The sequence below is a fragment of the Mytilus trossulus genome, chromosome 9, assembly GCF_036588685.1.
Source record: "Mytilus trossulus isolate FHL-02 chromosome 9, PNRI_Mtr1.1.1.hap1, whole genome shotgun sequence".
Classification (NCBI taxonomy): Eukaryota; Metazoa; Mollusca; class Bivalvia; order Mytilida; family Mytilidae; genus Mytilus; species Mytilus trossulus.
In genome coordinates this window covers 35,649,752-35,667,179 of record NC_086381.1, presented here as the reverse complement: position 1 = coordinate 35,667,179, position 17,428 = coordinate 35,649,752, and positions in this window count along the sequence as shown.

Genomic DNA, 17,428 nt, shown 5'->3' with positions numbered 1-17,428 from the left:
AAGCAGCTCATATTCAGGCCAGACACTGTGTCCATTGTTTAATATGCACATAGACAAAAATGAGCGACACAGCCTTTTACGAGACTCTAGTTTAAATTGTGCATTCCTCCAACAAATTCACAACATAAATGAAATCATAACTTGATAGTTGTTTCTTCAAAACTAGCAGAACTAACAATTACACAATGTTCATTAAAAATATCTAGGTTCTATTGAACTAATGGGTATAGAACAAACTTCAGTTTAACAAATCTACATGCAATATCTCCATAAATTTTGTTATTGAAACATTTATTTTGCCTCTTTTGCAGTTATTCCCTGAACAAAGACAGCAACAACGACATTATTGTGAATGTTGTGATCACAATATGTTTTACTATTGGTGAGGAAACTTTCTGTATACCAGAGGATGGATTAAATATTTTGAAAAACCAGACCATTGCTAAGTGTTCTCGAAATATAACAGAACTTAAAGGTGAGTGCATTATACTGCAGTGTTAAAGTTATGTGCTTTACATTACTTAGTTTATCAAGGTCATTCTTAAATAGAAGATTTGGAAATTTAGGCATTTGTCTTTTCATTTAAATATACTTTTTAGAGTTAATTTTTACCTACAAATTTTAATATAAAAAAGAAGATGTGGTATTATTGCCAATGAGACAAATATCCAGAAATTATCAAAATGACACAATCATTTACAACTAAAGGTAACCGTACGACCTTCAACAATGAGCAAAGCCCATACCGCATAGTTAGCTATAAAAGGCCTTGAAAAGACAATGTAAAACAATTCAAACGAGAGAACTAGCGGACTTATTTATGTAAAAAAAAAATGAACGAAAAACATATATGTAACACATAAACAAACGGTATAACAGTACAACATACGAACAAACTATAAAAATCAGTTGAAAAAGGCTTAACCCATCAGATAGACAAAAAATACAAGTGGACGTGGCCGGGTACTTATACATCTCGACACAAAAAGACACAATGAACAGATCTGAGAATACTCGCAGTTATCTGAAAGCTAGTACAAAGCAACTAAGTTGACTTTAGTATATGTCTGAGCATTTTGTGCTTACAATTTTTATTGGAGCTTTACATGATTTAATCGTAATCGTTTCCGTTAAATTTATTTCTGTACATTATAATTCTGGCCTTACTGTAAAGGGAACTGTTTTATTTAAATAGAGTATTAATACTTAATACGTTTTAGAATGCTATTCAGTAGTTACCTGGGGGCAATTGCATGTCTAGGTTTTTATCCAATCAGCAATGGGGTTTCCCAGTTACTACCTCATCTGCTTCTCGTTTACTAATTGTTTTTCGAGATCATACTAATTAACCAATGAGATTCATAGCTAATTTTGAATTAACCAATCAGTGCTTAATTAGTAGGGCCTTTGTTTTATGCACACAGACTCAACTATTCCTGAAGCAACGCTTGCTTGCAGCAGTCATTATAATTTTCTGGGAAATTTTTTTCTGCCCACCCTCCAACTCCCTTAAGGACAATTACATTTATTTGCTTAAAGATCTATATGCATGTATAAGCATAATACATATGTTTATTGATACGAAACATCAACTTCACATATCTTTTTGTATTGTTTTATTTAGTAGAGTAGTATTTTTCAAAGGACTCACAGTTATTATGTACTTATGTAGCACAGTTTTTCAACTTGATTTTGCTTTCTTTGTAAATATGTTTATTTCTATATTGATATACAAAGAAAATATTAAACTGTGATTCTTTCTACAACATAGTCTAGTGAATAAAAATATCAAGACGTAATTTGATTAAAGTGTCTATATAGCTATATCCAATAGAGTTTCAAATTCCCTAATACTTTGATTGATTTATTATAGAATTTTCAGTATCAAATTGGATGAAGGAGACATCAGTAGGTTTAAATAATGAGATGAAAGAAGCTGCAGTACATTATGTACTAGAAAAACTTGACCTTGAAGACTTGTTTGATGGTTCAAAGTGTGATCGTAAAAGGAAACCTTATATTCCAAGGGTCCAAGGATGGCATAATGGTAAACATTTGTGTTTGTTTTTAATTGTAAACTTTGTTGTTTAAATAGTCATATACGTAAGAAAAAGGAACAAACATGTTTTATAGTGCATATAGTGATTACAATGAGATTATCAATATACAAATATTGCAATACTACAATGTAGTGTTGATTTTGCGTATTGTAGAAGGCAGCACATTGACATATTACAGCTATCATTTTACGTCATTCGGTCTCTTATTGAGGGTTGTGTCATAGACATTTATATCAATCTTCTGATAAATTTTATTTATATAGGGATACTGTATTTGTATACTTTCCTAAAAGACTACGACCTAAAATGAGTTCTGAAATTTCAAGGAAGTTGAAAAATTATTCTGATATGTCTAGGAAATTATCTTGAAGAAAAATGTCAACGTGAAGACCATCTTTGAAATTCAAGATGGCTTTAATAAAGCGCAATTTTTCCTTACTCTGAACCAGCTTATACATGTCTGAACCAGCTTATACATGTCTGAACCAGCTTATACATGTCTGAACCAGCTCATACATGTCTGAACCAGCTTATACATGTCTGAAGTTTCAAGGAAGGAGTAAGATTATTCTGATAACATGTCTGGGAAATTTCTCTCGAAGAAGAATGTCAACGAAAATATTTTCTTTTAAATTAACATGGCTTAGATAAAGCGTAATATTTTCCTAATTCTTCCAATCCCGACCTATTTATAACTGTCTGATAAACAATGTGCTGAATGTTTATTAATGCTAATTTACGAAATTTTACTTTAATCTTGCTAAGTGATAATTTCATTTCGCAGCACAGAAGAGTGACTTAAAAAAAATATCGCAAAACTAAGGGCGCAGGTGGCTGCTGTTACTGAAATAAACAAAGTCGTCATAGGAAAAAAAGTGATATTCATATTATCATTGGTTATCCAAACTTATATCGTACTGGCTCAAGTGTGAAAGCAATATTGTTCAGAGGACCAACGATAACATATGGTTATCAGTTCATTATTTGAACAATATTTCAATAATTATGCTATCATACTTAAAACATGGGACCAATAAAGTTTGTCTTCATATCATTTAAAAACTACAAACAACAAATGTCAAACGTGATATACGATATGATTAAATATTTGTAATTTGTAAGTGAAATCTGAAAACACAGCTGTTTGGAGCAATATTGATACACATATCATGCAATTATATTCATGTCAAATAAATGAAAATGTTATAGTGAGCGACACATGTAAGTGATGAATTATCATTGTGAAAAAAAAATAATATATAGGCATACATGTTTAAGCTATTTAATTGATCTGACAAGTTATGATGCAATGCATATCTCTAATGAGGATGGTTATTTACAATGAAAAAAAAATATACTTTATCAAACTAAGTGCTACGATCATTTGGTATTACAACATGGGGATGTACACATGCTTACACAAAGGTTTATACTTTATCAAACTAAATGCTACGATCATTTGGTATTAACACACGGGGATGTACACATGCCTATACAAATTTCACCTTGATGTCTTTGTGTCTGAGATTTCAATAACATTTCCGTCACATTTTGATTTTTTAAAACGGGATTGTAGAAGCAGACATACTTCCTATAATGTGTTTATACACTTATTGCTCTTTTTGTTTACTATTGGGTTAAAAAGCAGGGGAAGGAAACTATTCAAATCCAAAAGAGCACTAAAAATTTATCAAAAAAAATACTGGTTATTCAATCTATAAAGTTTTTTTCATTATGTCCTGACCATGTTTACCATAGATAAAATCGTTACATTAAACAATATATGTTGTACATGTGTTACTAAATATATTTCAAATATGGTCCTTATATTCTCTTGTCTATATAAATTTTTTCCGTGATATTATGGGATTATTCTTTTTTTCAGAGTGTAAATTTGGAGTATTCAGGTTACCAGACATTGAAAACCTAATGTCATGTCACATCACAGAACATTGTACCGGGATACAGTGCTGTGCTGATATTCCAGTGTTTGGGCTGACCTTAGAACCATTCTTCACATTTGATCCTTGTGAATATGTCATATTTTATGGAATAAATACAATAAATAAAAGTTTGTCTTTATTTGAATATGAATGGGGTAAGTTAACTTTTTTCTTCTCATACGTTTTCACCTGAATAATCATGAAAGTTATTGGTTTGAATTTTGTAATATGCTGACAACCATCAAATTAAACTGAATATAAAGTTAGATACAGTTGTTCCGATAAACGAATTTAGTGAAATCTGTCATGTGACTTCTATCATCACGTGACCAACATGTAGGCATTTATGTAATACAATAATGAATCGTTAATGCAGTTTACATGGTTAATACAAAAATAGCAAAGGTACAGTGTACGAAACATTAATGATAATAAGAAATATACAAAATCAAAATAAGAGACACATGTTTTGCAAAATATGTAGCTTTCAAACTTTTAAATAGTGCAAATGTGAAATCAAGTTCAAATAAACTTTTCTATCAGAACATCATCTGAGTAGAGAGATTATACTCAGATGATGTTCTGATAGACAAGTTTACTTTGAAAGTTAAAATAAAAATTCTCATTTTTTTAACACTAAATATTGCTTTTAGCATGATATATGAACCAAACAATGTATAAGTACACAAACCTCCTTACTGGTGAAAATTTTTATAGGAAAAGACACACTTTAAAATTCACTGATATGTATTGCAAATGTTGTAGATTTACTATTGGATGTTCGCATTTTTTTCCAGGAAAGAAGATTAAACTATCATTCGCAAATGATATTGTACGATTACAGTAAGTATTTGTTTGTAACAAACTCCGCTGATGAAAATGGATCCTTGACCAGTTGTTAGACTATTGTGCTATGTAAAAACCTTGCGAGTGGAACCCCACTGAGACTTTTTCATAGATAGTTCTAGTACTTAATAGGATATTTCACTATTCGTTTTATTTTAGATGCTGCAAATTTAGCCATCTCATTGATTATAAATATCTATTGACACCTTATGAACACAATTTCCATTAAAACTGTTAGTAAAACGCATTCCTTACTTGTTAAGTTTGTTGTGATTGATATTTAATTGTTCCTAAAATACTTTCATTTAGATTTCACTATTCTTACTATAGCAATTCTAAATACAATTTAAGACTATGACACTTTAAAATCCACACTTGATTTATATACCTCAATAAACCTCATAAACAAACGGCTAATGTCATATCATTCGATGATACAGTAACAAATAAAACAACCCGACATACAGTTTATAATGTAATCCTTCTGTAGTGTTTACTTTTTTAATCTTTTCAATTTCTGTTCACACAGTTGGTTTGGTGAAAGGTTAAGTAAAAAATAGCAATATTGTTTTATCTTTTATCAGATTAATCTGTTTATGCTGTGATTTTACCCTATTGTTTAAGACAAGGGTGTAGGTTTGGTACTATTTAAACGTGTTATTTCGGTGAAATTGTTTGCATATATCCTAAGTGAAGAATCTGATGTTCAGAACTAAGTTGTCGTTTATTGATGTGGTTTATAAGTGTTTCTCGTATCTTGATTTTTGATATATAAAAGACCGTGGATCTCCCCGTTTCAATGGTTTTACACTAATGGTATTTGTTGGGGGCCCTTTATAGGTTACTGTTCGTTGTTGTGAGCCAATTCTACTTGTTGAAACCATACTTTGACCTATAATGGTTAACTTTTATAAATTTAGTCTAGGATGGAGGGTTTTCTCATTTGTACTCAAATCACATCGTTTTATTTATATCTGTATTTATCAATAAAACTACATCGAAAGTATTATTTTCAGATTTTCAATAAGAAAACCACCTGCAAAGAAAATGTTTATTATTGATCTGTCAATAGTCGCATGTTTAATTGATGGTGAAATGTGTGCACCTGATATAAAAATATTGGACTCAACACACATTCCTGAGATTGTTTGTGATCTAGATGCCACATTCGACATTAAAGGTAAATTGATTCATTTAAAACGAGTACCATTTGTGTTGTGTTTTGTTTTATATTAATTTGAATTGTTAAGCTTGTTTGAAAACGGCTGTACTACAATACTACACATTCAATGTTACATATATAATTATTTGAAATAATACGTTCAAACAATTTTCAATGTTATAGTATTTGTTTCCCAAATCAATACTTCAGTTGTATATTTATTTCTTATTTGTTTTTTGTTAACAGATTTTTCTCTTAGTAATTGGATGCTGCAAATTGGCAGTAATGTATCTAATATGTTGAGTACATCTCAAGTACGACTTCTTCTACAGCAGCTTGAACTAGATAAATATATGATCTCTCCTGGATGTAAACGTACTGATGCGAAATATTTACCAGCTGTCAAAGGATGGAAATCAGGTAACACTATCAACGACAAGATCCATTAAAATGAAAGAATTTTTTATGAAGACAGACAACTATCTTTTTAAAACAAGAATGTGTTCATCCAGTCAAGTGAAAATATGTGTTCTATTTTAATTGATTCCTTTTTTCATCAGGAAACAGTCACTCTTAATGCTGTTGTTAATGATCACATAATAATCATTAATGTTTTAACTGTAGGATTGAAGAAATAAAATCCGGTAATCTGCAAAATCTTCACGATAAAAAACTTAGAACCAAATGTATGTTCTTGATAAGATATTAAAAAAATCATATCATGATATGTAGTAATTAAGGATTCAAACTGATGATGTGGCATAATACATCACACATGGTTAATATTGTTATAGAATTCCTGCTACAAAGAACATGAAGAAAATGAGTTCTGGTTAACCTGTGCTAGTCCATCAAACGGAATTTGATTAGACTGCCATTTTAAAGTGAGAGGGTTAGCGCTATAGAACCAGGTTTAATCCACCATTTTCTACATTTGAAAATGCCTGTACCTAGTCAGGAATATGACAGTTCTTGTCCATTCGTTTTTGATGCGTTTGGTTATTTGATTTTGCCATGTGATTATGGACTTTCCGAATTGATTTTCCTCTAAGTTCAGTATTTTTATGATTTTACTTTTTGCTTCGTCTATCAAAACCACATTTCTATTACTAAAGTCAATTCTTGTTAAAATGAAAGTGAATTGATATTTGGTCAAAAGTCTTCACTGATGATTCAAAGACGATTTGAAGCAATCATTTTTTTTAACATTATTGAAAATAACTGATCAATCTTTTGGTTCAATTTTAAGACAGACATTTTGAATTGCGTTAAATTCAGTACTATTCAGCTAAAGGCCGGCAGTCATTTCCGTGCAGTAAGTAGCTTTTCATAAAAGTGTGAGTAGGTAGATCAGAACTACTGTTAATTCTTATCTCTTGTAACTATCTTATGGTCTAACATCATTCGAATGTATGCAATAGTATTATTGTATACATTTCCAAACCATGAAGAGCGTAAGATTCCTTGTTGCATTCATTGTACCTATAACCATGATTATAAATTGAAAACTGACAATTTTGATACTTTGATCCCATTATGTAAATCTTTGATTGCAAAAATGATTATTATTTTCTAAGTGGCAGCCTGGCACTCAAACGCATTTGCTGATAAATATTTGCAAATACGGTAATCTTATGGGATGTCATTAGAACGAACAAACAAATATCACAGAGCAAATGAAATGTTTTATTGTTATCAGAATGCTATTATAGCTTTTTGACAGTTGGTACTATTTTTAAAAATTGTAAAACATATTTATATCTGCTCACATATTGTGTGGATTGATCTCAAATTCAATAACAACAAAAGTAAGGATACAAATGATATGTCATTACATATCGGTGTGCTGCATGCAGAATGTGTTATTTTTTTTATTTTTTTTTGAGGTAAGTTTTTTACAAAGATTTATTTTTTTAGATTGTACTGATGTTCCAAATACAGACCTTGCAGAATTACCGAAGTATTTATCATGTTTCTTATCAAACACTTGCACAGCTGTTGAATGTTGTATGGACTTCGATTTATTGAATCTAACACTTAATGTTCATACTTCGGTGGATACATGTGGATACATTATTAAATTTGGTATAGAAAAAATCACATTTGAAATACCGTTCTCTAATTATGTGTGGGGTAAGTATGAGTACATTATTGAGTTGTTTTGCATTTTAATTAATTCGTTTCACTGAACAAATCTACAAAGAAACATAAGCTACTAGGTATGAAAAACATGGAATGTAATTTCTTTTTATCATTTATCAAAGTGAATTAGTGAAATAAGCTGACAGTTTGGTTCAATTATGTCAAAACCAGCCTAAAAACAACAATACTGAATTCTTCACTTGTACGTGCGAATTTCAAACTCATTGAATCTTCATTCCTGTGACTTTCAATTTGACTCCTTAGCTTAGGATTTGCTTCGCATGTGTTTAGCTTTTAAAAGGGAAAATGTGTTTTAATTAAAAGCGAATCAAGGATGAATAACTAGGTTGAGTGATTCAATCGACCTAAAACTCATTTTTAGCTCACCTGGCCCGAAGGGCCAAGTGAGCTTTTCTCATCACTTGGCGTCCGTCGTCCGTCGTCCGTCGTCGTCGTCGTCGTTAACTTTTTCAAAAATCTTCTCCTCAAAAACTACTGGGCCAAATTAAATCAAACTTGAACACAATCATCATTGGGGTATCTAGTTTAAAAAAAATGTGTGGCGTGACCCGTCAAACCAACCAAGATGGCCGCCATGTATAGAATAGAACATAGGGGTAAAATGCAGTTTTTGGATTATAACTCAAAAGCCAAAGCATTTAAAGCAGATCTGACATGGGCTTGAATTGTTTATCAGGTCAAGATCTATCTGCCCTGAAATTTTTAGATGAATCGGACAACCCGTTGTTGGGTTGCTGCCCCTGAATTGGTAATTTTAGGGAAATTTTGTCCGTTTTCGCTTATTATCTGGAATATTAATGTAGATAGAGATAAACTGTAAACAACATTAATGTTCAGCAAAGTAAGATCTACAAATAAGTCAACGTAACCAAAATGGTCAGTTGACCTATTTAGGAGTTATGCCCTTTATAGTCAATTTTTAACCATTTTTCGTTAATCTTAGTAATCTTTTACAAAAATCTTCTCCACTGAAACTACCAGGCCAAGTTGAACCAAACTTGGCCATAATCATCATTGGGGTATTTAGTTTAAAAAATAAGTGGCGTGACCCGTCAAACCAACCAAGATGGCCACCATGGCTAAAAATAGAACATAAGGGTAAAATGCAGTTTTTGGCTTATAACTCATAAACCAAACCTTTTAGAGCAAATTTGATGGGGTAAAATTGTTAATCATGTTAAGATCTATTTGCCCTGAAATTTTCTGATGATTTAGACGACCCGTTGTTGGGTTGCTGCCCCTGAATTGGTAATTTTAGGGACATTTTGCTGTTTTTGGTTATTATCTTGAATATTATTATATATAGAGATAAACTGTAAACAGCAATACTGTTCAGTAAAGTAAGATCTACAAATAAGTCAACATGACCAAAATGGTCAGTCGACCCCTTTAGGAGTTATTGCCCTTTATAGTCAATTTTTAACAATTTTCATGAAATTTGTAAATTTTAACTAACATTTTCCACTGAAACTACTGGGCCAAGTTCAATATAGATAGAAATAATTTTAAGCAGCAAGTTCAGTAAAATAAGATGTACAAACACTTCACCATCACAATTTTGTCATGAATCCATCTGCGTCCTTTGTTTAATATTCACATAGACCAAGGTAAGCGACACAGGCTCATTAGAGCCTCTAGTTATAATAGTTGAAACGATCAAAAATATACTTTAAATCTACGTTAGGAATGTAAAGACTTAGAAACTGCGCTGTGGCACGTAGTCGCAGACAATGTTTTCTTCTAATTTTTTTTATAAAGGATTTACTGCCATCTGCAGGCTTCAGACGTCATCTGAGTGTTATTTAGATGACGATTATACTAAAGATATTCACTAAACGCTGACGCAAACTTATTTACACTTTTTTTGTAATTTGAATATATTTTCAGGCATTTCATGAATCATCTATAAACAAAATTGAGTAAAAGCAGTGAACTTAAATTTGACACTTACGCCACTTTGACGATGAAGTAAAGATCAAATAAATAAAAAGGATGCACAACTAATATATCAATCATGTTAACATTGTTGTTAAGAGGCAATGAGTTGATACCTCTTCTTCTAGCTAACTCCAGCATTTGATATTTGAAAATTATTCATGTTGATATAATTGTTAGGAACTATGCATTAAACGTTGTAAAACCCTTAACAATAACAGAATCCATCACAATTAATATTAAAACATATCTTAATCATAACCTATAATGGTTTACTTTTTAAATTGTTATTTGGATGGAGAGTTGTCTCATTGGCACTCACACCACATCTTCCTATATCTACTTAATAACTTTTTATTTCAACTGAATCTACTGTGTCTTTTAGGAGATGTGAAAGAAGAAAGAATTCAGGAAGTTTTTAGGATAATGTGAGTGATAATTATCTGAAGAAAACTACACTTGACCTTGCCTCTCATACAGGCACCCCAAATTAACCCAGTTTTCTATAAGTCCTTATCTAGTTGTGAAAAGCTAATGATTTAAATAATTTGAAATGTAAACCTGTTATTTCAAAAATGTTTATCCAATTTCTTTCATGGAAAAATGTGACAGTGACGTAATTAGTATAAAATCTATCAAGAAATATGTTACTTCATCATTAGTATTTCAACAACGATTGTTGAATACATTGAAATGCAATAATTCAAACTCTCTAACAGATGTAATTTACGGTTGGTTCTCGTATTATGTATATGACCAGAACTTTATTTGATATGCATATTTTTTTCTATTTTTTAGATACAAGATTGAATTACTTTCTGATCAAAAATTGATCATATTAGATTTCCAATTCAACATATGTTTAGAAACAGATGTATGTGATCCAGTTGTATATGTATTCAAATCCCAAGTGTTGCCAATACCTCTGTGTGTAAAGGAAATGGAATTCAAGACAGAGAGTAAGTTGGGTCGATGCCACTGCTAGTTGATATTTATTTCCCCGAGGGTATCACCAGCCCAGTAGTCAGCACTTTAGTGCGGACATGAATTATCATTGATATGGTTATATTTAGAAATTAACTGTTAACAAAATATCGAATTTTTAAAATATAAAGAATTTCTACCTCAGACATAAATTTGGCAAAACGTTTTTTAACTTTAGTCCTCAATGCTCTTCAACTTCGTACTTTATTTGGCCTGTTAAATTTTTTGGGTTCGATCGTCACTGATGAGTTTTTTGTAGGCAAAACGCCCGTCTGGCGTATATACATTTAGTCCTGGTATCTTTGATGAGTTTATTTATACATGTGTATATACAGATTGAAAATCATATCGATCGAGTTAACAAATTTTAATGTTTTTATAGCGTGTATTTTTATGTTGTAATGTTACACAACTATTACAGGTTCCGTTGAAGGTATGCGTCTTTCAAAACTTATTTATAATGAGAGCTTAGATGGAGAGTCTCATTTTGGCACTCATAAAACATTTCCTTATTTATATATACGAAAAGCTGCATACAGTTCATTATGACCAGTGTCATATTTTTACCTTTGAGCATCCTAACAAATTGTTTGAAAAAGAATAAAAATATTTTGTTATCAAATATCATTTGGAGATGCGCATAATAAGATGTTCAAACTCATTTTTTCAGATGTTTCTTTAGTCAGTTGGATGAGCGATAAAGGCTTTAAATTAGGACAGAGTTTGACCACTGCTTTAGGGAATGAATTACTGGACAGTTTAGGACTAACAAATTTTATGAACGCTGAACAGTGTAACAGATTTGAGGGAATATTTGCTAGATCTGTAAATGGATGGAACTACAAAGGTACATTATATATTCGTTATATTGATGTTGGTAGATTTTGTATGTTATCTATTATTCGTGTGTTTCTCTGTCCTTTATGTTCTTCCATATATTTTGTATTTTAGTTCTGTCATATTACGTTGTCATGTTCATGTTATGTTAAACATTACCATTAAAGCGGGAGGTTCGGCATGCCATAAAACCAGGTTCTACCCACCGTTTGTTTTCTTAAAATGTCCTGGAAAATGGCCATTGTTACATTATATTTCGTTTCTGAGTGTGTAACATTTTAATGTTGTGTTTCAGTAGTGTCGTTGTTCTATTATATTTGATGCGTTCCCCTCAATTTAGTTTGTAACCCGGATTTATTATTTTCTCTGTCGATATATGAGTTTCGAACAGCGGTATACTACTGTTGTCTGTATTCACTTAGATGTATTCAATAGTGAACAATTAACCTGTAATATCGTCACTTAATAGTTATTCATTGTATTGTCATTATTTCTTTAAAACCAAGCTTTCTATTTATTTCAGATTGTCCAGTTAATATGACATTACCCAGAATTCATAGCAGTATAACTTGTCATGTCTCAGAGCTCTGCACTGGGATCACCTGTTGTATAGAAGTTGGAAAAATAAAGAAAACATTTTCTGCTTTCATTTTACTTGATTATTGTCATATGGAACTTAGTATTGGAATAGAGAGAAAAATATTTGAAATGTCATTGCTTCAGTACAAATGGGGTGAGTATTTGGTCAGAATTTTGTGAGACAATAACACAGCAACACAAGGAAAGAGGTCACCAAACTAACACAAATTACATATCAGCCAATGTAAAGCCCTATATTCAGACATATTGTGATATACAAAGGAGCAAGAGATGTGCAGACTTTCTAAGATAATAAAACACAAAACTTTAAGAAAAAAGTAAAAACAATAAAGTACTGAACTCCGAGGAAAAGTCAAAAAGGAAAATCAAAAATCAAAAGGCAAAATCAAAAGTCCAACCACATCAAACGAATGGATAACAACTGTCATATTCCTGACTTGGTACAGGCATCTTCTAATGTAGAAAATGGTGGATTGAACCTGGTTTTATAGCTAGCTAAACCTCCCACTTGTATTACAGTCGCATCAAATTTCATTACATTGTCAACGATGCATGAACAATACAAACATATTCAAAGAGTAAAAATGTCAAAAATAGGGGTACAGCAGTCAATATTGTGTTATCATCTTAATACAACTATAAAAGCAACAAATGTAACGAAGAAGCACAAAAAGGCATAAATCAAATTTAACATTCTCATTTTGCTTTTCTTATACGACTTAATATCTATGTAAAGTCTACACGTAAAGGATAGAATATTTTTAGTACTGGTGTAAAATTGCGCGTTTGAAATACGCACAGGTAGACATAAAACTAATTTTGTCGTTCAAAGTATGACGGCATATATACATGCAGTGTCACGTAAAGTAGAAATAACAAAAAAAGAGACTTAATAGTAAAAGTAAAAATAATAAATAAAATAATTGTGTGGTTCAAACTATGACGAGATACATAAGTACAGTTTTACATCAAATGTATATCATAAAAAACAGACTTAATAGAAAAAATAGTATTGTTGAATAAAATAGTTTTATCATTCATAGTATGTCAAATTCCATAAGAAAAAGTAAAATAAATAAATGAAATAATTTTGCCGTTCAAAGTATGATGTTTTACATAACCACAGAGTCACTTCAAAAGAATATATCAAAAACTGACTTAACAATACAAGTAATATTAATAAAGACAAATAAAAGAATACTACAATACTCAGTCAAATGGAACGAACCTTGCACTTTTTTGTCTTTCTACTTTTTTTTAGTATGGACAGGGTCATGCAAGTTCAAAGGTAGCTTAAACAATTGATATGTAATGCAAAAATGCGTCAACTGATTTTTTATATCACAAATCAAAGAATGAACAAACATTCGAATACATTACACAGCGACAAACGATAACTACTGAATTACTGACTCCTGGAATAAAAAATAAACATACAGAATGTGGGGGGTTTAAACTCGTTTGAATGTGTCTTGTTTTATTGTTTTATAATATATTATTCTTATGATTTATTCTTTTCAGGTCAAAAGGAAATGTTTACATTAATGAATGTTATTCGTTTAGGGTAAGTTGTCTCTTTTAATTTCATAGTATTAGGTAAACATGAATTATTTGAGTGTTATGGTGACTTGAGTAACACTGGTATCACTCAAATTACAATTCTACCTTGACAGGTAAGTTTGTATTTAGCCTATACAATACTTATTTAGCCTTGAGAATTGAAAGGTCAGTTTCCCACTCATACAACAGAAGTTGATAAATTTGGTTCATGCCATTTACCTTGTCCAAAATTAAGGTCACTTTATTGGTATTGTGGTATTGTTAAAGTACAAAAACACATATATTCTGACCAATACTGAAAACTTTGTGCATCTTGATCTAATTGTTAAATATCTGTTAATGTTGAATGTAAGAGGTTATTTTAGGTCTTTTAATTGCATATTTCTTTACCAATGTTTACATGGTAGTTTTTTTTTGTCAGATATAAAAACAAGCTATCTGCTTGACTGTTATAGAAATAGACTATGCTTACTGGTTATTTATTAAAATTGAGAATGGAAATGGGGAATGTGTCAAAGAGACAACAACCCGACCAAATAAAAAACAACAGCATAAGGTCACCAACAGGTTTTCAATGTAGCGAGAAATTCCCTCACCCGGAGGCGTCCTTCAGCTGGCCCCTTAACAAATATATACTAGTCCAGTGATAATGAACGCCAAACTTATTTCCAAATTGTACACAAGAAACTAATATTTAAACAATACAAGACTAACAAAGGCCAGAGGCTCCTGACTTGGGACAGGCGCAAAAATGCGGCGGGGTTAAACATGTTTGTGAGATCTCAACCCTCCCCCTATACATCTAACCAATGTAAAAAAAGTAAACGCATAACAATACGCACATTAAAATTCAGTTCAAGAGAAGATGTAACCAAAGAGAATAAACAAAATGACAATAATACATAAATAACAAAAGACTACTAGCAGTTAACTGACATGCCAGCTCAAGACTTCAATTAAACTGACTGAAAGATTATGATTTCATCATATGAACATCAGGCACAATCTCTTCCCGTTAGGGGTTTAGTTTTATACCATATATGAGAAGAACATAACCCGTGTCATGCCAAGAACTGTTTTTAGAATAAATGTGTTTAGTTCCGATGCAAAAACCTTATCAGTGACTCAATATTAACGCCATAATATGCAATCGTTAATGACTTGACAACAGTATCGTAATTTTATCCCTTCTTAATAAGTCTATTCAAAGGTTTTGTAAGTTTCTGAAGTGAATACTGACACCTTTGTGCTTTATAAAGATTATTTCCATAAAAAAATGGATGTGAAATACCTGAACGTATTAGAAGTCTGCATGTTGAACTATATTTACAAATGATGTCTTTATGCCGATGATAAAATTTAGTAAATATTTTGACTAGTGAACAAGAATGTCAGAAGAAAACATCTTGGTCCCAAAAAAAATCATCATCAACCAGGATATAAAATTCCAAACATCAATTCATTGTACTAATATCAGTTGGAATCTCAAGCCACTGTTATGCATGTTAACAATGTAGGTCATTTCCCAACAGAAAATGAATAAATATGACAATACTATGTACTCTTAGCACACACACATAAGGTCACTGTGAATTAGACATCTAGGGCAAGAAACGGTCAGTTATACCAAACCAGTTTGACTTGATGTCTAGTTTAAAACCAGTTTGACCAGATGTGTTCTATATTTTGACAATGTAAATGACATGAAGACCTGCATAGGTTTTTTAATATCTGTATTCTTTGAATTTTTAGGGAATTTTTCTTTCCTTAGCCTTAAAAAATAACTCTCATTCTGGAATATTCTCATGAAAATTATTTTACTATATAGTCTTTCTGTTACAAGATTATTTATCGATTATTTACATTGATCATTAAATTATCTGATTATTGTATTACAGTTACCTAAGTAACCTTTTTATTTTGCACATTTATTCTTTATACTTTCGCACCGCATTATTCTCTATTCTTTATTTTGATGTTCATTTTCTCTATTCTCTTTATTTTGTTGTTGCTATTATATGTATTCTCTATTCTGTAAAACCCATTCTGACCCTCATAAATAAACTTCTATTTTATGAATGGGATAAATTGACCTTTCAATTCTCAGGGCAAAATAAGTATTTTATAGGCTAAATACAAACTTACCTGTCAAGGTAGAATTGTAATCTGAGTGATACCTGAATTACTCAAGTTACCATAATTACAGAAATTATAGAATCATGTTTCTGATATCACGTATCTGATATATCACATATAGATATATTCAACGAGTGACCGAAAAAAATGTTATTTCACGTATCGTAAGTTTTATAACTAGAGTTTAATATTTTTCTTTTTTTTTTATTCTTGAATTGTATCTTCTTAATATTACATTGACCATGGATTATTGTAATTTCAAAAAAGAGAGGAAAATGCAAAGAACTATACGTGTTCTACCCATCAGCATTTTAATGTTAAAAAATCATCGACAACTAGTTGACAGCACCTATTGTTTTAGGCCGTCAGAGATATGTGAGATTTGTTTAAGGTAGAATTGTCGGTTTATATTTTTCTGGGAAATCACGGTAATTCGTTGCAATTGCGATTGACATACATTATTCTTTTAACAAACAAGTTTACTTCTACTGAAATAGCATTTACAAGTACCAACAATGCTATCTTTTTTTCTAATTAATTGCAAATTTAAAGGCAAAATGAAAAGGTAGAAAGTGCAAAATGATTTGAATATGGTTGAAAATGTAAATTATCAAAGTACATGTATTATAAAATTTGAAATAACATAATTTTCAGAAAAGTATGTCAAATTTATGCAAATAGAGAGATATTTCATTGTTCTTGTTTTGTATACACATGTATTTTATAACAATTTTTCTAGATTTTTTATGCACTTTCCACTACGAAAGAGACATAACATTTTTTCCTTAGGTTCGTACATGTACGTCTCAAAATGAATGTCCATTCTCTGATTCGACTAAACGTTATGATACTTATACACAATGCTTATAACCAAAAAGCGCAGATCATGTTTGAAATGAGGTTGCATCACATTTGCTATTCTTAATTTATGTCTTTTTGTAAATTGGAAAAAGTAGAAGAAGCCGTATTTTTCTGGTCTGCATCTGTGACCAATGAAACGTTATTTATTTATTTTTCATGAAATCTCTACAGGATAAAACTGATCAGCTTAAAATCGAATGAATAAGTGTATAAAAGAATAAAAAGAATGTTCAGACTTTTTCGAAGTAAAATGTATTTGAATAATAATAATTAAAACATTCGTGGTTCGTGGGTCAACAATGTTTTAAGGCAAAGCATAGGGAAAAGACAGAGTAAAAAAA